This window comes from Lissotriton helveticus, chromosome 6, assembly GCF_964261635.1.
Source record: "Lissotriton helveticus chromosome 6, aLisHel1.1, whole genome shotgun sequence".
Lineage (NCBI taxonomy): Eukaryota > Metazoa > Chordata > Amphibia > Caudata > Salamandridae > Lissotriton > Lissotriton helveticus.
Genome location: NC_136067.1, coordinates 1,934,789,405 through 1,934,811,125, shown reverse-complemented (window position 1 = coordinate 1,934,811,125; position 21,721 = coordinate 1,934,789,405).

The window sequence follows — 21,721 nt, the reverse complement described above, 5'->3', positions numbered from 1 at the left end:
CAACAAAAGGAATTATATTGGCGGAGTGTGGAAAAGTAAATTTTGCCATGTTCTGTGTCCCTACGCCTCATCCATCATATGTTATGTGTGCATGACCAATATGCATATGTTATTCCCCATGTCTGATTAATGACGCAATTATAGTTGTGTCCACCTTTAGTATGCTAGTTTCCAGTCCTCGTGAATACTACGAATATCAGGCCTATGTAAAGCTACGTTGCCACGTTTCCCAGTGTGCACGTTATTCCATTATAAAGTCCCCGTTTCTAGGCCTCAACAGGGCCCGGACATCAGATTCAGCTCCTGTCTCCTGAAAGCCTCGCTGAGGAGCGATACAGCCCCCACCTGTATCCTCGACCCTTCACTTACTTCCTGCCTCGCAGTGCCCGGTGCAGCTTGGCTCTGCCTCTGAGTCTGCCAAAAGTATGTTATAATTCCAGCTATCAGTTCAGTCCTCCTCCTCTGCATTCCTAAGCTACTGAACTGCATCAATAGTTTCCGTCATTGTCTAGCCTATTCGTCTCCACGTTAGAGAAATACTGTATTAATGGTCATTTAATATTCTTCATCACGCACTACATGTAGAATAATGCATGGTCCAGTCTTAGAATCAAGTTAGCTTTTCCCCTCATGACTTCTAGTTTATATCAACATGTTCCCTAAACATCAGATACTAGATAGGGTTTAGGTACATGTCGCTCCGACCCTCCAGACTCTAGTCTCTGCTCCTAGCACAGAGTTCGTAGCCCCCAGCTTCTCCTAGTAACACGTCATTGCCAGTTTACGCGCACCATTAGGTTAGAGGTCCCGGCTCCTTAGGTAGCCCCCTCCAATGTTTCCGCCCCATTTCATGACATATTCTGTTACGTTTGCATCACATGTCTATGTATACTCCCAGTTACACCTCTTTTTACTGTTATCTTTCGCGACTGCTACGCGTCACGCCTTCTGCTCCACCCACTGTTACGCCTACTGCAATGTAATGCTATGTGTTTGCGCTATGTATATAAGTCAATGTATTGTTATTAAAAGTTAGCGCGCTCATCCCAGATCAAGCCCCGGCAGCTGCTGGGCCCCAGTTGTCCTGCTGGGCCCTGTCACCTCTGTTCCTATGCAGGTTGTCCTGATCCTGTCCTTATGCTGTAATAAACCTGCAGAAACTCCTACTACCTCGAATCTTGACTCTTATTTTTATTGAGCTATCTGTTATTCATTCGTTCATCCAAAAATAGATCCGGTATTATTTATTTATATACCACATAATGGCGCCCGAATAGGGACTTGCCCTTTCCCCACGCGTCGGTGAAGCCACGCCGACCCCCTGACCCTCTGCAGTCGTGACGGAACCATACCGTGCACTGGCAGATATTTCTGCTTCAAGTATCCCTCAGGAGGAGACGGAGGAGGCGGTCCAGCATCCAAACGAGACGGTGGAGGAACGCGGCGAGTCCCGACCAGAGCCCAAGCCGAGAGTCCAAGGTCCGAGGTATCCGGAGGCCCACCCGTAACTGAAGTCCGAAGTCCGAAGTTCGTCGTCGTAGCAGTCCAGTCCCGTCCGAGGCCTTCCGTTCCGTGCTGCCCGGTGAGTACCATTGCTGGGGTAGTATCTAGACAGGACCAATCTAAATTGACTCCTGGTCGGTGGGTTGGTGGTACCCAGACTCACAAACGAAGTGTTCACCTAGGTGGATACGGGTCTTGATGCGTCCCTTTATGGGACCGGTATGTTCCGTACTGTTATAGCAGTGCATCCAGTAACTCTAGTCTGTTCCGTTCTCGAGAAATTCTGTTCTGTTTCTGTTTTCAGTATTCCAGGTAATATTCTGTTCGAACTGTTATTTATAATGTTCTTCATGTATTTTTAATGTTGTGGTATGAGTGTGATGTGATTTCGTGTTTTCATTGTGTATTGTATTGTGCCCAGATTACAGTTCAGTCATGCCGCTCTTTTCAAGATTACGTCAGCTAAAAACTAGAAAGGGTTTATTAGAAGAAGCAGTTCCTGTCCCACCTAGGGACAGTCCAGGTCACTTTATGTATCAGAAACATGGCATAAGCGCCATAATGTATCTAGATTTATGGGTAGAGTATACTAAACAGTTAGAAGAAAAGTATAGATGGCCCGTATCGGGTACATGGGATGCCGAATGTATCATGCGAGTAGAAGAAGCATTATGGAAAAAGAAAGCCAGACAGTCACAGAAAGATGCCATCGAGTTATGGCGTAAGGAAGCTCATAGAAGAACGGAAAAGGAAGTCAGAAAGTCGGAGTTAAGTAGAGAATCCCAAGAACGAGCCCAAGAAAGAGAATTAATCGAGATAGGTGAACAAGTCAAAGCCGAACAGTCAGACAGACAGAGGCATGCCCTCATTAAGGGTATGTATCCTCTTCTTGCCGAAGGTGTGCCAAAAGCGACCCCAGAGGCATCTAGTAATTTCCCGCCACCATTAGTTCCGACCAAGCTACGTCACAAACCGACCGCAGCTGATATTTTTATTTCGTCCTACTTGGACGACACAGTCCCAGAATATGCAAATTCTGTTCGCGCTCCGCCAGTCCCTGTAAATCAGGCACTTCCCGCTCTTCCAGACACCGGAGTACCTGTTACGGTACCCCCGGTCCAGCCTACAGTTCCATTTCCCACTCTGCCAGGACGTAGAGCCTCAGTCGACGATTCTAGTCTAGGGGCCGCAGGAGGAGGTCCTCCTCAAACCCCGCCGCCACATAAGCGTTTAACGTTAGCCGAATTACATGCACAAGCATCACAGCGTACGCCTAGATATCAGTCTGTTGCAGAAATAAGAAAATCCCTTGCCGAATGTTGCTATGATCCAGTCCCAGGCGAGGATAATATGGTTTTATATTCATTCCGCGTAAGAAAGGTGGCCGAGTATCTGGTCACCTTACCGAATATGAAAGAAGATCTAGACAGAATATATCGTTTCATCCGTACAGGGGATGATCCAGAAAGTATTGGCGAGATTATGTCTCAAAGGGAAGCCGAGATTCAGCTCATGATATTAAAGTTCCTGATCAATTGTCTAATAAGAGAACAAGATTACCCGTCTAAAGATCCCGCCGAAATGAGAATCCTGACAAGGTGGAGTGATAATATAGCCGAGGGTAAGCACAAGACCGTCGGTGCCATGGAGAGTATGTACAAGAAAATTCGTAAAGAAATAATAAGGTTACACGACCAGCGTAAAGCAGCACAAGTAAGCGAGAAAGAAAGTACCTCTGATCCTGAAGAGGAAGACGAGAATTCCGCCAGAATAGCGTATGTAGGAAAATCTAGATTTCCAGATCGCCATTTACGTCTAGAACACAAGTCTATTTTTCATCATCCAGCACCAGAACAAGGTTCTCTAGAACAAGTATTTCAAGCTACCGATCACATCCTGAAATCACGAATCGGTTATAGTGAGTTAAGTACCATGCATGAACAAGAACTAGCCCGATCAGCAGTCCGATGGATTACTGATTCTACCACTTTTCCAGACGAAATAGTGGCACAAATGTTTCTGAAACTGCCCCCAGCCGAGCAACGACTGGTGGGTATGTATATGATCCAGCACCTCATTACTCTGTATGAGGGTCAACATTCTGATCCAGGTCCGTTGCATGATATCCTGAACGAGTTACTCCAGTATAGATGGAGAGGTCTAGGTACCGATTTAATTAGTGTCATTCTAGAACAGCGTCACAAATATAGAACGTTTCTGAACCCGCATTTTGTTCATGTCTCACCCCCAGAAAGTAAATCATTCTACATAGACAGACAGAATCCGTTACGAGAAGTCCACCCAGTCCAAGGGGCGGGTGGCGTAATGCAACGAGTGTTTGTATACACTCCGATTTCAAAGATGGAACTTCTTGAAATGAAGAAATTAATTCCCTGTCATGACAAAGATCCAGCAGAGTTCCATAGAGAATTAAAAGACATGCTCCGTATGGGAGAATACACTTACCCAGATATCATTAAAATGTTAAAGGTCCTGTTACCCGCAGGGGTGTATGAAAAGTTAAAGGAAAAAGAATGGGAGGTGGGAGAGAAAAAGATCGATTGGGCAGCTCTAGAAGCTGAAGACAAGGCACGAGTACCAGGTACCGGTCTTGGAGATAAATGTAAAGAATTACCAGAATTATTGATTCAAGTTTTACCCAGATTATTGACAACGAGAAAAGAAGACTGGGATGCAATCTCAGCCTGTAAACAGAAACAAGATGAAGATATTAGTGATTTTTATTCTAGATTTGAAAAATGTTTCAGTATCAACAGTGGTCTCAAGACAAGTAGTGAGTCATACCCTCATCTTTTTGTTACCAAATTAGTCGAGAATTCAAGCCCACAAATTAAAAATCGAGTTTTGAAAGTCGAAAGCACCTGGCAAGCAAATACTCCGTCCCAGATGCTCCAGATGCTCCAGTACCACCAGAATAGAATCAGGGAAGAGCAAGAACACGAGAGAAAACGTATGAAAGACACGAAAATGAAAGTACTAGTTGCACAATCTGTTCCTCAAGACAGTCAGAAGAGGGGTCCAAATCAAGCCAATCAAGCCAGTCATCCTGCAGCTCCCGTTAAAGGGAACTGCAATTATTGTAAACAGCCAGGTCATTTTATAAACGAGTGTGCAGTTCTGAAACATAACATAGCTACTGGTAAGACTAAAGAAAGACCACGTCCGCCTAGACAAGAACAAGTTTCACAGATTCCTCAGCCGCAAAATGCACCACAGACAGTTACAGCACCGCAGCCCATCGCTGCAACACAGCACGTTACATCGCAGATGTACCAGTATGCACAGACAGAGTATCCAGAGTACCAGCCATATTCATGAAACAGCCTAGAGAGGGAGGTAGGCTTGCCTCTCATCGAGATACCTGTAGATCAAGAAGGTCCCTATGTTCACAGTCAAGTATTAGGGAAAGACAGAAAGTTTTTGATCGATACAGGGGCAAGTAGGACCACAATTAGTCATGCCGAAGTTCCAGGGGCTCCGCTCTCAGGCTCAAGAAATGTTTCCCTTGGATTTTCAGGAAAACCCATTATAAATGAGATCTCAAAGCCAGTTACTCTAGAAGTAGGTCCATTGTCCCGTACTACTGATCTGTTACTTACTAAGTCATGTCCAGAAAACCTATTAGGCATTAAGACACTGAAAGAATTAGGTGCAGTTATTTGCTGTTCCCCAGAGGGAATACGATTGTTCCTACGTGACTTTAAGGGTCACTATGTATTACGAGATTTTGATTCAAGATTGTCTAATGTTCCACAGCACTTATGGGCGCAAGGTCCAACTGATGTAGGTTACATGCAAATCACACCCCATCGTGTGACTCTCAAACCAGGTGTAGTGTTACCCCGAATCAGACAGTACAGATTGCCACCTGAGGCTGTAGCAGCCTTATCCAAAATTATTGACGAGCTCATGGCTCAAGGAGTAGTTGTAGAAACTAACTCCAATGTATGCAATTCTCCGATCATTCCAGTCATGAAACGTACTGATCCGAATGCACCCCCAGTATATCGATTAGTGATTGATTTACGAGAGCTTAATAAATGTATTATTCCTCAGTACCCAGTTGTCCCAGACATTTCTTCCCTGTTAACAGCCATTGATTCCGAAGCCATGTTCTTCACTGTCATAGACCTTAAGAATGCATTTTTTAGTGTCCCCATTCATCCAGACAGCCAGTTTCTTTTCGGATTTTGTTTAAATGGAAGGAGCTATATGTTTACACGCGCTCCTCAAGGTTTCACAGAAAGCCCTAGTATTTACAGTCAAGCACTCAAGCGACAACTAGACAACATTCACATGCCAACTGACACTGCCCTGCTCCAGTATGTCGATGATCTACTGATCACAGCCCGTTCTGAACGTGACTGCGAGCGAGCATCCCTTACAGTCTTGTATTTTCTAGCCGAGATGGGGCACAAGGTGTCACCTTCGAAGCTTCAATTCTGTGTCCAGCAAGTGGTATACTTAGGACACTTGCTGTCCAAGAGGGGTAGGCAGTTGACACCCGACCGTATCCAGTTAATAGCGAGTCTTCCCCAGCCCAGAACCCAGAAGGAGGTACGTGCTTTTATCGGCCTTACTTCTTATTGTAGACAATGGATTCCCCAGTATGCATTTCTAGCCAAGCCACTGATACAGTTAACGACACAGGAGGCAGCCGTATCGACTGTCCTCCCTTGGACATCTGAACATACACTTAGTTTCAACGAGTTAAAGAAAGCTTTATGTCAAGCTCCAGTTCTAGCTACACCGAACTACAGTAAGCCTTTTACACTTTTCGTTACTGAACGCGAAGGTACAGCATTATCTGTTCTCACACAAGATCAAGCAGGACAATACAAGCCCTGTGCTTATTTTTCGAGCACACTAGATCCAGTCGCCCAGGCTTTGCCTGCGTGCCTCAAGTCAGTTGCAGCCACAGCACTAGCTATCAGACAAAGTGATTCCATAGTGTTAGGACATTCCCTGACAGTACAAGTTCCACATTCAGTAGAAGTTCTTTTAAACCGAACACAAACTCAGCACTTGACCATTGCACGTTTAACAGGTTATGAATTGACACTGTTCCAGCCACACATAGAAATTAGACGCTGCAACGTCCTGAATCCTGCTACACTGTTACCATCAGTTAATTCAAATCCAGACCCACATGATTGTGTGGAAGTAGTTAATATTACGACAAAGCCAAGACAAGACCTGACAGACATTCCGTTACCAGATCCCGACCTGACACTTTATGTGGATGGTTCATGTATGAGAACTAGTACAGGAGAACTAGTCGCCGCGTATGCAGTGACTACTGACACCGAAGTTATTGAAACACACCGTATTGATACCCTGTCCGCTCAAGCAGCAGAGCTAGTCGCTCTGACACAAGCCTGTATACATGCCAAGAACCTGAAAGTTAATGTTTACACAGATTCACGTTACGCATTCGGAGTTGTACACGACTTCGGAGTGCTCTGGCAGGAGAGAGGTTTCATGACTTCTCATGGAACCAAGATTCAGCATGGTCTCCTTATTCAAGCCCTGTTAGATGCCATACATTTACCGACATCCATTGCTATTATGAAATGCAAAGCACATACGAAAGTTACTGACATTATTTCCCAAGGTAACGATCTAGCAGATCGCACAGCCAAGCTTACAGCACAGACTCCAGACATTCCAGTTAATCAGACACATACTCCAGATCCGATTACATGCATGACAGTTAAGGACCCTACTCAAGATGTCATAGATATACAGTTACGTGCTACTCCCGATGAAATCAAGAAATGGTCTGAACAAGGAGGGGTACAGACAGATCAAGGATGGTTAACAAAGGGTAGAGCCACATGGTTTCTCCCCGATTCTATGGTTCAAGTCATTATTAATACCGCACATAGTCCAGCACATTTAGGAGAAAAAGCTATGTTAGACAGTATCCAGAACATTTGGTTCAACAAGCATTTACGAGCTGCAGCCAAGCAGAAAGTCCGTACCTGTATGATATGTTGTCAGTTCAATCCAGGTAAAAGTGTCCCGGTGGAACAAGGTGGTTTCCAGCCCCCTGACCACCCTTTTGAGGTCCTCCAGATGGATTATATTCAGATGGAGCGATGTCGAGGTTTCAAGTATGTCCTTGTAGTTGTATGCGCTTTGTCCAGGTGGACAGAAGCATATCCAGTCCCAGATTACACAGCCGCGACCACTGCCAAGCAGTTGGTTTGTGAATTCTTCCCTAGATATGGACTCCCTAGAGTCGTATATTCTGATAACGGTCAGCCATTCTCATCTGAACTGATGAAGCACGTTTCCCTTTTGTTAGGGTACCAGTGGAAGTTCCATTGTGTACGCCATCCTGAAGCAGCCGGTCTGGTCGAGAGACATAATCAGACCCTGAAAATCCGTATTGCCAAAGTTTGTAAAGAAAAAGGTGTGGACTGGCTAGTAGCTCTGCCAGTCGCTTTGTTTTATATGCGCATGGTCGCACATTCCAGATCAGGTCTGTCCCCGTATGAGGTCGTATTCGGCCGCCCCCCTAACATGTGGGGTACTCCTAGACCCCGAAGTATTACCGATGTTTCATGTAATATGCTGACAGATTACCTAGCTTCCTTGATGTCTGCCCTCAACTCATGTCGTTCACAGGTTGCTGCCGCATTTCCAGACAATACCGAGGTGGCACCGCACGAGATCGTTCCAGGCTCCTTGGTGATGATCAGAAATTTTGACAGATCAAGTCCGCTGGAACCACGTTGGAAGGAGCCACGTCAGGTCCTCTTGACCACCCGTACTGCCGTCAAGTTGGAAGGCAGAAAAGGATGGATCCACCTGTCTCATGTTAAACTTTTCAAAGGACTGAAATCCGTTTCTAAAAACATTTCCCAGGATTTGAAGGACTGCCAGAATATTGCTCTTAAGGACTGTCCCGCAAAAGACATTATTACAACCCCTCCCTTGGTAGAGAAAACTCCGCAGCAGGAGTATAAGTTAAAGCTCAGGTCTAGTAAAATAAGTCAGTCAGTTTGATTGTATAAGTCCTCCCCTAGGTGAAACGGTTAGACTGTTTCTGACATGTATAAAATAGACCCCCATAGTGAGAGAGTCAGTAATAACTCAATTCAATGTATCGTTTTTCTGAGTTTCATATTATTCATCAGCATTATGATTTCCTGCACCAGCTATGCGTTCTATCTGTATTGTCCAGTTCCTTATGTAAATATGTCTGTTAATGCTACAGTAGAGCACACGTTTAGTGATCTGCCTCCTCACGAATATTCTTACCGCCTTGCTATGCGCAACAACACATTTATCCGTATGTTACATTATTCACACCAGACCAGCAATGCCACTAATTGTTGGGTGTGTGGTCGACTCCCCCCTTTCCAGACACCGAAAGGAGTTCTGCCACTTTTTCCTTATCCATTCTCACATAATGGTTCGTGTGGAGCATGGTCCACGTTAACGTCATCCTCAACAGATATGTCTTTTCTTAACAGCACATGTTTTTCAGACAAGCAAGGTTTCCCCCACAGAACAGGTTTAGATCTAGAAAATGAAGTATATAATTTAGGTAATTATTCGTCGAATTTTATGGTCCTGAATGTTCAGTCTGATACTACTCCAGACTTACCTGCTATTTCAGTACTACCTGTCAAAGGCGAATTATGTGTCCGTAGTTATGGTTCCATACATGTAGGTCATAGTGAATGTATTACTGTTATCCAGTATAGTGACAGTAGGAAATCTGTTTTCAAAGCTTCACGTCATTCTTATTTTATTTGTGGTCAAACTGCATATGTCCGTCTGCCCCTCGATTGGGAGGGAACCTGTTACATTGCCTTCCTACTGCCACCTGTTTTCCTAGCTCCATCTGATTATCACAGAAACACACATCTAGTACACATTAGACATAGAAGGGAGTCCCCAATTGTCGATTATACTGAAACTACTCTAGAACAGTATACAGATTTCAATAAAGGTTTCTTCTTCTTCGTAGGACCTGTCCAGAATAGTAAACTGATCCGTAGGTTAACAAGAACCCTTGAAGCTGTAGTAAATGAGACTGCCTCTGCTCTAGGTAACCTAACCGAAGAACAATCTGCTATGAGATTTGTCGTTTTGCAAAATCGTCTCGTCCTTGACGTCATACTGGCCGATAGGGGCGGGGCCTGTAGAGTCATCGGATCTAGTTGCTGCATTTTCATTCCAAATAACGCACCGTCTGTTTATTCAGCTATAACCAGACTCCATAAAATTGCCCATCTGTTACACCAAGATCCAGGCACCTGGACATGGTCCGGTTGGTTCTGGAATATAATTTCCGCATGGGGATGGAAAGTCCTGTCCTTTCTAGGTATTGCAGTAGCGATCATATTCAGCTGCTGCCTCTGTATACAATGTGGCCCTGCGATTTGCAGCATGTGTGCTACCTCTTGTATTCCTAGTCCCAAGCCCCGTTCTAAATCCCGTTCCAAGACAATTCGAGACGAGCAAATGGTACTGTATGAAATGATAGATGGTATCATGAAAATTGATGTTTCCTGATGGAAACGTAGTGACAAGGAGGGAATGTGGAAAAGTAAATTTTGCCATGTTCTGTGTCCCTACGCCTCATCCATCATATGTTATGTGTGCATGACCAATATGCATATGTTATTCCCCATGTCTGATTAATGACGCAATTATAGTTGTGTCCACCTTTAGTATGCTAGTTTCCAGTCCTGGTGAATACTACGAATATCAGGCCTATGTAAAGCTACGTTGCCACGTTTCCCAGTGTGCACGTTATTCCATTATAAAGTCCCCGTTTCTAGGCCTCAACAGGGCCCGGACATCAGATTCAGCTCCTGTCTCCTGAAAGCCTCGCTGAGGAGCGATACAGCCCCCACCTGTATCCTCGACCCTTCACTTACTTCCTGCCTCGCAGTGCCCGGTGCAGCTTGGCTCTGCCTCTGAGTCTGCCAAAAGTATGTTATAATTCCAGCTATCAGTTCAGTCCTCCTCCTCTGCATTCCTAAGCTACTGAACTGCATCAATAGTTTCCGTCATTGTCTAGCCTATTCGTCTCCACGTTAGAGAAATACTGTATTAATGGTCATTTAATATTCTTCATCACGCACTACATGTAGAATAATGCATGGTCCAGTCTTAGAATCAAGTTAGCTTTTCCCCTCATGACTTCTAGTTTATATCAACATGTTCCCTAAACATCAGATACTAGATAGGGTTTAGGTACATGTCGCTCCGACCCTCCAGACTCTAGTCTCTGCTCCTAGCACAGAGTTCGTAGCCCCCAGCTTCTCCTAGTAACACGTCATTGCCAGTTTACGCGCACCATTAGGTTAGAGGTCCCGGCTCCTTAGGTAGCCCCCTCCAATGTTTCCGCCCCATTTCATGACATATTCTGTTACGTTTGCATCACATGTCTATGTATACTCCCAGTTACACCTCTTTTTACTGTTATCTTTCGCGACTGCTACGCGTCACGCCTTCTGCTCCACCCACTGTTACGCCTACTGCAATGTAATGCTATGTGTTTGCGCTATGTATATAAGTCAATGTATTGTTATTAAAAGTTAGCGCGCTCATCCCAGATCAAGCCCCGGCAGCTGCTGGGCCCCAGTTGTCCTGCTGGGCCCTGTCACCTCTGTTCCTATGCAGGTTGTCCTGATCCTGTCCTTATGCTGTAATAAACCTGCAGAAACTCCTACTACCTCGAATCTTGACTCTTATTTTTATTGAGCTATCTGTTATTCATTCGTTCATCCAAAAATAGATCCGGTATTATTTATTTATATACCACAGGAGCCCACAGGAGGCGGAACAGACAAGCTTAGTAAGGGCTGCGTAGGGAGGGGGGAAGACGGGATTTGAAAGGATTTAAGAGGAGAAAACGGAACAGCATCCGTAACTGGAAGAGCTGATGTCACATACAACAATTTTTCTGCCCGCAATTCCTCAATTGGATCATTAAAGGAACTATTAAGGTTATTTTCAAAGTTAATTTTCCTCCGCCTTTTCTTTGCAAATCTACGCAGCTGTTTCCTCCTTTTTCCGCCATTCTTTTTTAAGTGCGTTACTTTTCCCTTAGTAGGTGACGATAGAACCTCATTTATTCCATCTTTAGTGGAGGGACAGAAAATAGGAAATAGCTCTTGGGTTATTCCTTTCTCCGGGACAGAGATGATTTCAATATCGGTAACATTTTCCACCACACAGTTATTCTCAATAACGTCTACCCTCTTTACCTTTTCTATATCTAGGGTCGGGGGATCCTCCAGTGAGTCAGTTTGGACCGATACATTGGTTACAATTTTTTCCAGTAAAGGGTGAGCAATCCCAGTTGGGCTAGTGACCTTCCCTCCCTTTCTCTCTAATAAAACCTTCAGTATTTGAGAGACAGTATCCAGAACACAGTCAGAACCCCCAACAAACTTTTCCAGCAGAGATAGAATAGAAGCTAACAGATGTTCAAGGCAGACTAGTGTTTCTGAAACTGGGTTTTCCTGACTAATGGGCCCATTTGAATCACTATTTAATGTATTAAATTGGGGGCTAAAGGAAATGTTTAATTGGGGCATAGAAAGGAGAGAGTTATTTGAGGGGGTACCATTATAGAGTTGGAGCCCAGATGATATGGGTAATACCGGGGATTTCCTTGGATCTAACGACTTATCAATTACATCCTCTATATATCCATTACATAAGTCCATATCTATAACGGGATCAGAGGCATCAATATTTTGTACCACCCCAGGGGAGTTCTCCAGAGAAATTAGGGACTCACCCGGGGATGGTATTTTATTATGCACCAGGACAACAGTAGAGTTAATTCTTGGAGCCGAAAGACTATGGACAGGGGAAGAGTCAAATTTATTTAGGGGATCATCAGTTTGCTGTCCTATCGTCGGGGTTTTAAATAAAAGTGATGAATTCCCCAACTCCTCGTTTGGGGACTCTATACAATCCGCCCTCCTAGATAAAAAAGTAGAGGGAGATAGAGCGCAATCCCTGTTTTCTACATATTGTGTCGCCTCATCACCATCCTGAGAACTATCCTGTAACCCGTTCAGCGCGGCGCAAATTTTCGCGCTGTGCTGAACGTTCTAAAAAACGGGTGTGGTCATGACGGAACGGTTCCGTCATGAGCACAGCTCAACCGACGCTCATGACGGAACCGCTCCGTCATGAGCACCGAAGGGGTTAAAGGGGGTATCACAGTAGGATTTTTTTCTCTGCCTCTATCCCATAAACTAAAAAGTTGGGATTTACCCTTTACCAGAGACGCCTGGGCGTCCTTATTTCGCAGGGGGTTAGATTTAATTTTTTAGCAAGACCTACCTACCAAGAGTCTCCCAGACCTCAATTTCTTAGCGGTCATACCTTAATGTGTTCGGGGGACTTAAACCACAGTGTTGCCCACACAAAGGGATGAAACTCAATACAGGTGGAGCAGGGGTCCGCACCGCCACAGCCTTTTCAGCCTCTGAGGGCCTCAGAGGGCCCGCCCTTTGCCCGGGCTTAGCCCGGCGCACGCCCGCGCGCGCTGTAATGGGCTTGCCTATATACTAGAAGGGGGTGGGGCGGGAAGAGTCGCAGGTGCGCCTGATGGCTGCGGCGCTCCGCCTGCTGGGACTCGCAGTCCCGCGCCCGCTGGTGAGTCCGTTCACAAAGTCACAAAATCCCCAAAGATAACAGGAGACCTCTGAAGAATCAGCTAGAAGGGTTCTCCTCCTCAGAAACGCCAAGTGTCAATAAAGATGCTCTCCTCACACACGGCTACGAGCGGCACCCGTGGAGCGGGGCCGCGAGCCGCTTTCAGGTGTCGATGGGGGAGGGGCGGGAAGAGTCGCAGGTGCGCCTGATGGCTACGGCGCTCCGCCTGCTGGGACTCGCAGTCCCGCGCCCGCTGGTGAGTCCGTTCACAAAGTCACAAAATCCCCAAAGATAACAGGAGACCTCTGAAGAATCAGCTAGAAGGGTTCTCCTCCTCAGAAACGCCAAGTGTCAATAAAGATGCTCTCCTCACACACGGCTACGAGCGGCACCCAGCCAGGTAGGTGAGATGACACACCCTGTAGCAAAATACTCTCCTCTTAATCACCTCCGCTTGCCTCCGCTCACCTCCGCTCCACTCTCCACATTTGGTGGTGTTAGGGTGCCAGCAAGCTGATGATTCAGGGTGGTGCAGAGCTTCAGGGTTTGCAGTTTAAGTTTAGTTTTTTAGTTGTATGTTTATTTGGGGCTGCAGGTGCAGTGCAAATGTACAGGTGTATATGGCATACAAAAGGGAAAATAAAGGAGAAAAAAGGAATCACGAAGAACTCACAAGCGGCTGGTCAGTCTGCTCACTCTCACCACAGCAATCGGCAGTCAAAGTCCGTGGTCAGAACCGAATGGGCTCCGCAGCCGTGACCACAATCGCCGCTGCCCAAAGCCTAGCCCAGCCTAGCCCAATACAACCCGCAGGCCGCGGCTGGGTGTAGACACCGTCTCTATCCGCTGGGCAGGCTGACTGGCTGGCCGACGGTCTGACAGTGCTGGCGGGCACTTGGTGAGCGCCTGACGAACCTGACGAGCAGCTGAAGGGAAAAGCCGCCCGATATTCCACGGCTGTTTCTTTGGTAAATTCTCGGCTCCCTCCCTGACTCCTTCACTCCTGACTCCTTCACTCAGCAAGGTGCTGTGCTGCAGCGCTCGAACGCTCAACGGCTCGAATGGCTGGAAAACCAGGACTGAACTCGTTCTCGACACCTTTTCTGCGGGCTGTGGCGTGGGAGCAGAGCTACGCACTTCGGTGCGCGAGGGGAGCAGGCTCTGGCTTAACCCCGCCTTCGGTTTTCTCTGCGCATTCGCGAAGTGCCGGTGCCTCGATTCTAGCCCGGCTCTTCGTGTTGTGTGGAAATACCTTTGCCTGTCAAATCCCTGGCTCATTTTGAACGCTGACTGGAGCGTTTTTCCAGATAAATGCTTGGCATTAGGGGAGTTTATTAAGGGCATGCTCCTGCCACTTATGTATTACTATTATATTTTTTGACCCAGGTCCTTTTGTTTTTTTACTTTAAGAGGTCTTTTGCCCTTGGGTTCTCCCCCCCTTGAACTCCTTCAGTCCTCCTGTATAAATTATGGCATACTACGCTGAGGAGGAAGACAAGTGGGTTGAATTCAATGAATATGAAGAATATCTGGAACCTTTTGATGAAGCTGTGGAGGAGATACCTTTAGAGACCCAGGGTTTAATGAATAAGGCGCTTCTCAAGGCGCTGAAGCCTTTAGCGAAGACTCTTAAATCTTCTGGTAAACGCAAATCTAAATCCGCTCGCACATCTGCTTCTTCCTCTCGGGCTTCGGCTGAGGCACTGTTGAATGTATCTAGAAGTGTGCTTTTGGACCATGGTTCCTTGGCTGACAGGGATGCACAGGGAGACTCGTCTCCAAGTACTCCTGATACTTCGGATTCTGATGATTCAGTTAAGCACAAAAGGAAGGTCAAGAAGACCAAGCACATGTTTTATGACGCACAAGAATAGGTGCAGCCTAAAAATTTGTTGTTTAACCCTCAAAATGTAATCCATCCTCGCTCCAAGGAATGGCAACCCTGTGTAGAAGTAGCACATTATGTCCAAAATAATCTACGTCAGGGTTTTGAGAACCAAGTCAGAGCCACCCTACGGTCTGAGTGTCCTGCCCATCTTTATTGGGCAAAGTGGCATTTACTCCGGATCTGGACCCCAATATGGCTACCTTTATGCGTAAATTCGGTAAGGACCCCAAAAATGGTTTAGATAGAGCCTGGAAGGGTTGCCAGGATAAGTTTTTGGACATCTCTGGCCCACTGACTAAAATTTTAGACGCTGCAGTCGTGGCTAAGGATAAGGGTACTCCTCTGGATCCATCTGAGATTATGGAGTCGGCGCAACGCGCCATGTGTTTCTTGGGCAACGCAAATGTGGCATAATCCACTAAGAGGAGAAGATCCTTTTTGATGCGTATTGACTCACAGCTAGCAGAAATGGCAACCACGGAACCAGGTTCCTTAGCCAATGGCATGCTATTCAGAGAAGATTTTGTTACGAAAATGGGAAAATATGTGGCCACTTTTTCGGCTTTAGATAAAGCACAGGCCAATATCAAAAAAGTTTTTCACTCTGGTGTTTTTAATAGGGCCGGTCGTTTCAGAGATCGCGGTTCCGGCCAAGGAGTAAATCAGACCTCTAGAGGTTCAGATCAAAGAGGTAGAGGAGGTGCCCAAAGACCCAAATTTTATCCTACCAAGAACAGAGGCGACAGAGGCCGTGGTCAACGCGGCACCTATCAAGGCCAGCAGTTCCAGTCTGGAGACTCCTCGTATTCAGGTACCCATTTTACATTATGGGGATCACATGGTGGGAGGTCGTCTGGCACAGTTCCTTCCCAGGTGGGAGGCCCTGTCTTCAGACCCTTAGATCCATCAGACTGTTCAGGGTTTCCAGATAGAGGTTTATTCCACTCCCAATCAAACAGTGGTTCCGAGTCCCCTAAGTTTTTCCCCTGTAGAGATGAGTTTCATCGACGAGGAAATCCGGTCTTTGTTGATCAAAGGGGCTATTGTGCAAACGGATCATCATCCGCACGGTTTTGTAAGTACAATTTTCCTAGTGCCCAAGAAAGATCTTGGCTTTCGTCTAGTTCTGAACCTGAAGGATTTCAATGTGGGTGTAGTGTACCGCCATTTCAAGATGGAAGGTATTCATCTCTTACGAGACATGTTATTGAGCCACGATTGGATGGTTCGGTTAGATCTAAAGGATGCTTACCTAACCGTTGCCATTTTTCCTCCTCATCGCCGCTTCCTCCAATTTCAGTGGCGCAATCGATGATTCGAGTTTGCGGCCATGCCCTTCGGTCTGTCGTCCGCTCCACAAAACTCATGAGACCGGTTGTTCAGTGGTTGAGAGGGAGAGGAGTCAGACTAATTATCTATCTAGACGACATTCTGATCATGAGTCAGTCGGTCGAGATAGTTCAACTGCATCTGTCCTGGACTGTTCGTCTCCTTCAAGAGTTAGGTTTTCTCCTCAATTTTCCCAAATCTCTCCTGATTCCATCGCAAGTCATCGACTTTTTGGGCTTTCAGGTCAATTCTGTGACATCTCAACTACTCTTACCTCTGAAAAAGAGGACTGCGATCAAGAAAGAGTTGAGGAGAGCGCTTGCCTCTCCGACAATATCATTGAGGACGTTAGCCCGCCTCGTCGGTCTGTTGGCGGCGTCCATTCAGGCGATATTTCCCGGTCCCCTTCATTACAGGGCTTTACAGAGGTTAAAAATCTTGCATCTTCGCAGGTGCTTACATTATGCAGAACAGATTGCGCTCTCTCGGGAAGCTCGTCTAGAAATGAATTGGTGGTTAGAACACATGGATGCTTGGAATGGCAAGGCCATCTTTGTAGGGACTCCGGATGCCATCATCGAGTCCGACGCCAGTCGCTGGGGCTGGGGGGCTTGTTGCGGGACACTGGAGACCGGTGGTCGGTGGTCCCAGGAGGAGTTGCGACTTCATATCAATTGCCTGGAGCTGTTGGCGGGTTCTTTTGCTATTCTAACTCTTTCTCCTCAGAAAGCAAGTTGCTGTATACTTCTGCGCATGGACAATGTGTCCGCGGTTCTTTACATCAATCGTCTGGGAGGTACCCGGTCCCGACTCTTAGTGGAGATTGCCAAGGATTTTTGGCATTATTGTCTGGACCATCACATCTCAGTGACGGCGGAATACATTCCAGGTTCCTTGAATGTGGTGGCAGATTGGAATTTCAGATTTCTAAGGGACACCAGCGATTGGAAACTTCATCCTAGTGTGTTCCAAGCGTTGAACTCCAAATGGGGCCCGTGTGTTCTAGATCTGTTTGCGTCTCGACTCAACAGACAACTTCCCCTGTTTTACAGTTGCCGTCCGGATCCGTTGGTGGTCAGCTCGGACGCCTTTCTTCAATCATGGACGACGGGCATTCTGTATGCCTCTCCACCATTTGTCATGATTCCAAGGTTGCTGGCTCAGACTCGCCGACAGGGAGCGGAATTAATCCTTGTGTCACCTTGTTGGAAAGCCCAAGCGTGGTTTCCGGGAGCAATGGCTCTTTCTTGTGCCCCTCCGGTTCAGATCATGTCCTTTCCGGAGTTGTTAACGAACCCAGTCGGTCTTCTTTATCCTTTGGTCCTGCAAGGCCAGTTATCTCTCATGGCGTGGAGACTTTCCGGCGTCGCTGGCAAGTGCCGGGAGTTTCGCAAGACACTCTCTTCTTTCTCTCCCAATCTTGGGCACCCTCCACTCACAAGCGTTATGAGTCCGCTTGGCGTCGATGGGTGCGTTGGTGTGGTGAACAACAGAATGATCCCTTGGGATCTAGAGTCTCTGTGATTGTGAATTTCTTGTCCGAATTAGCCAAATCTGGCATGGCTTACAGAACGGTAAACAATTTTAGATCCGCCATTTCGGCGGGACATCCTCATATAGATGGTAGACCTGTTGGGGAACATCCCTTGGTCTGTGCAGTTCTGCGTGGTATCCGGTTGGTAAATCCTCCTCAACCTAGATATCAAACATTATGGGATGTTTCCATAGTTTTGAGATTTTTACAATCTTGGCCGGCCAATGAAGGTTTGTCGCGCAAACAATTATCAGCCAAGCTGACTCTGTTGCTTTGTCTTATTTCATGTCGACGTGTGTCAGATGTTCGGGCTCTGGATTTAGCAGGTAGAGTATTTACTCCCTATGGAGTTTCTTTTACAATTTCTCGGCGTACAAAGACTAATTCTAAATGTGTTTCTTATCCTGCTTTTCCACATCATAGCAAACAATGTGTTGTGCAATGTTTGAAAGTCTATGAGGACTGTACCAGAGAATTTAGAAATTATGTAGCAGGTCAACTTTTGATATCACTTCAGAGACCTTTCCGCCCAGTCTCTTCAGCTACTTTAGCCAGGTGGGTTACGTGGCTCTTGACCCTAGCTGGTATTGATTCCTCCATTTTTGGAGTGCACTCTGTTAGAGGCTCTATGGCCTCGAAAGCCCTTCTCACGGGGTCTAGGTTACAGGATATCATAACTGCGGCGGACTGGTCCTCCGAGTCCACTTTTAAGACCTTTTATCACAAACCTATTGTGGATATTGCGTCTGTTGTAGTGGAGCAACTTTAAACTAGCATAATTTGAGCTTCCGTGGACTGACATAGAATGAAAAATTGTCTAGCTAACGCGACAAAGAATTTTCAATTCTATTAAGGACACGGAGGCGAGAATTATCCCACCCAGGATGTTTTATTGTATTTTGTACATGCTTTGTAATTATTATTGACATTGACTGCATTCTTTGATGCTATGTTTGACCTCTTATTTTTCCCCACCCAAGACATTCTCAATTTGCGATTGGCAATTAGCGAATCGCAAATTGAGAATGCAATTGCAAGGGTGCAGGGGTGTCAAAAGGACACCCTGTTGCACCCCTGAAATAAGCATGGGTGCACATGTGGCCATTTATACTTATTAATGTGATGTTATTGGTGCAGACCTGGAAGGGGTTGTACTTCCGGGGTATGCTTGTTTAAAGTTTAACTCTTTTGCTGCTGTATTTGTCAGTAAAGATAGAGAAGCATAATTCTCGCCTCCGTGTCCTTAATAGAATTGAAAATTCTTTGTCGCGTTAGCTAGACAATTTTTCATTGTGAGTTGGCTTCTGTGCTTTGGATATAGAAATGTCATTCTTAACTAGAGCTGGTATGCTTTGTCAGTGTCTGGAGCCACACAGGTACCTTATTTACTTATTTTCTAGTGAGGAACAGTGTTTGGAGCTTCAAAGGTACAGTTTCTGATCATTCTAAGCAACATTTGTTATTTAACGCTGGCCTTAATTAATCTAATCTAAACTATGGCTGCTCCTCACCAAATTACACAGCCCCCACCATTTTTATCTTCTCCTGGCAAACCTGGGACAAAATGAGCGCATTGGTTTCATCTGTTTGAAAATCATCTAGTTGCCATTGATGGTTATTCCCCAGAACGCAAATTAGAACTCCTATATGGCAGTTTAGGTCTTTCCACACAGCAAATGTTTGATAACCTTCTGCCTGCAGGAGGACCTTGTGGCCCATCTGGGGATAGTCCCTGGAACGTCTACTTGGAAGTTATTGAAAGGTTGCAAATACAATTCAGTGAGGAATCGAGCATCATTTTAGAGAGACATCATTTTGTTTAAAAGAAGCAACTTGCGGATGAAGGGATTGAGGACTATGTGTCCTCACTTAGGGCCATATGTATCAAGCAGAATAGCATTCGCAAACGCTGAAATGCCAAATGATATGTATGAGGCAAACCTGCGTGAAAAATAAGGAATCGCAAAATTTGCGATTCCTTATTTTGCGATTGCATTTAAGGAATCGCAAATGTTGCGATTCCTTAAATGCAATGTAAGGAGCACCAAAAAAGTGCAATTTGGCCTTAAGGAATCGCAAATTACCACCAACTTCAAGTTTGAAAAATGCACTTTTTTGCATTTTTCAAAGTGCACCCATGCTTATTTCAGGGGTGCAACAGGGTGTCCTTTTGACACCCCTGCACCCTTGCAATTGGATTCTCAATTCGCTAATTGCCAATCGCAAATTGAGAATGTCTTCCCATTCATTCCTATGGGCCTCTAGGCCCATAGGAATGAATGGGGAGGTATTCCTTAATTGCAAATCGCAATCTGAGATTCGCAATTAAGGAATATGCAGGATTCGCAAAATTTCTTGCAAATTCTACATACATAGCATTTTGCGATTCTCAAATAGCGATTCGCAAAAAATCGCTATTTGAGAATCGCAAATGGAGATGTTGATACATATGGCTCTTAGAGTTTTAGCTGCAACATGTGACTTTGGAGCAAATGTTGACATTTACATTCGTGATCAATTCATCTTTAACTGTGCATCTAGGAAAATTCAAAACACTGTATGAAGTATTAGACATAGCCAAAAGTATTGAGAGGTCACTCATTTCATCAAAGGCACTAAATCCTGCACTTTTAGTCAGCTCAGTTTCTGATGCTTCATCAAACATTAAAAGTGACAATTTGTGCACGGTATACAACAAGAGCAGATTTAATACGCAAAGTGAGTCTAACAAGAGATCCCAGTCATTTTGCTACTGCTGTGGCTCAAAGATTATCATAAGCAACTATCCAGCTTGTCCTGGGTAAATGTTGTACATCTTGCAAAGAAATAGGTCATTTTCAGGCAGTCAGCAGAAGTAGCAGGGATCCTTTAAGAATCAACAACATGAACACAGAACTTGACGCATGCACTAAGTCCATCAGTAATGTAGTTTTGACTATTGACTGTAACTTACTATCTACAACAGTGAAATCCCAACTGTGAAATCTTAATTGATGAATTCTCTTTACAGGTCATGGCATACTCTGGTTCACCTATCACCATTTTGCGTGACTCAACATTCTATAAATTATGGGGTAGTAACAAGGCACTTCTCACACCGCATGTTAATCCATTGGCTTTCGAAGAAAAATCAATTGACTTGTTAGGATGTTTCATGGCAAACGTGCAATGTCTAAGTAGAACAATACAGACCAAGGTTTAGGTGGACATCAAAGGTAAAAATATAATTGGATGGCAGGATCTAGCCAAGATGGGTATTTACCTGGTCCCCGGTTCAGACACTCCCATTAGACTAGGAGACATTCCAGTTACTGTGAGTACTGTGAAGAATCATTAGACATGGTTCTAGACAAACACAAAGATCTTTTTTCAGAAAAAATGGGGACTGTCAAATGGTTCATTCACCAGATTAAACTCAAACTTAATGCAAAACCTGTTGTACACAAAGTGCGTTCAATTCCTCTCTCTGTCAGAGACGAATTTAAATTACTTCTCAAATTTTTTTGTACCCAAGGCATAATAGAACTCATAGAATCATCACAATGGATTGCTCCGATTGTAGCCACACGCAAAAAATCAGGGGAGATTCGTCTATGTGCCGACTTGAGGTCCCTCAATGTCAACATTTTGATTGACTGTCATCCCCTCCCGAGAATCCAAGAGATGCTGGCCAATTTGGGGGGTGTTAAGTGGTTTTCAGTCATTGATCTAAGCTCTGCATACCATCAAATTGCCTCAGATCATGAGTCCCAGGAACTCACAGCATTTGTTACACCCTTTGTTGCTTACAATTACCTTAGACT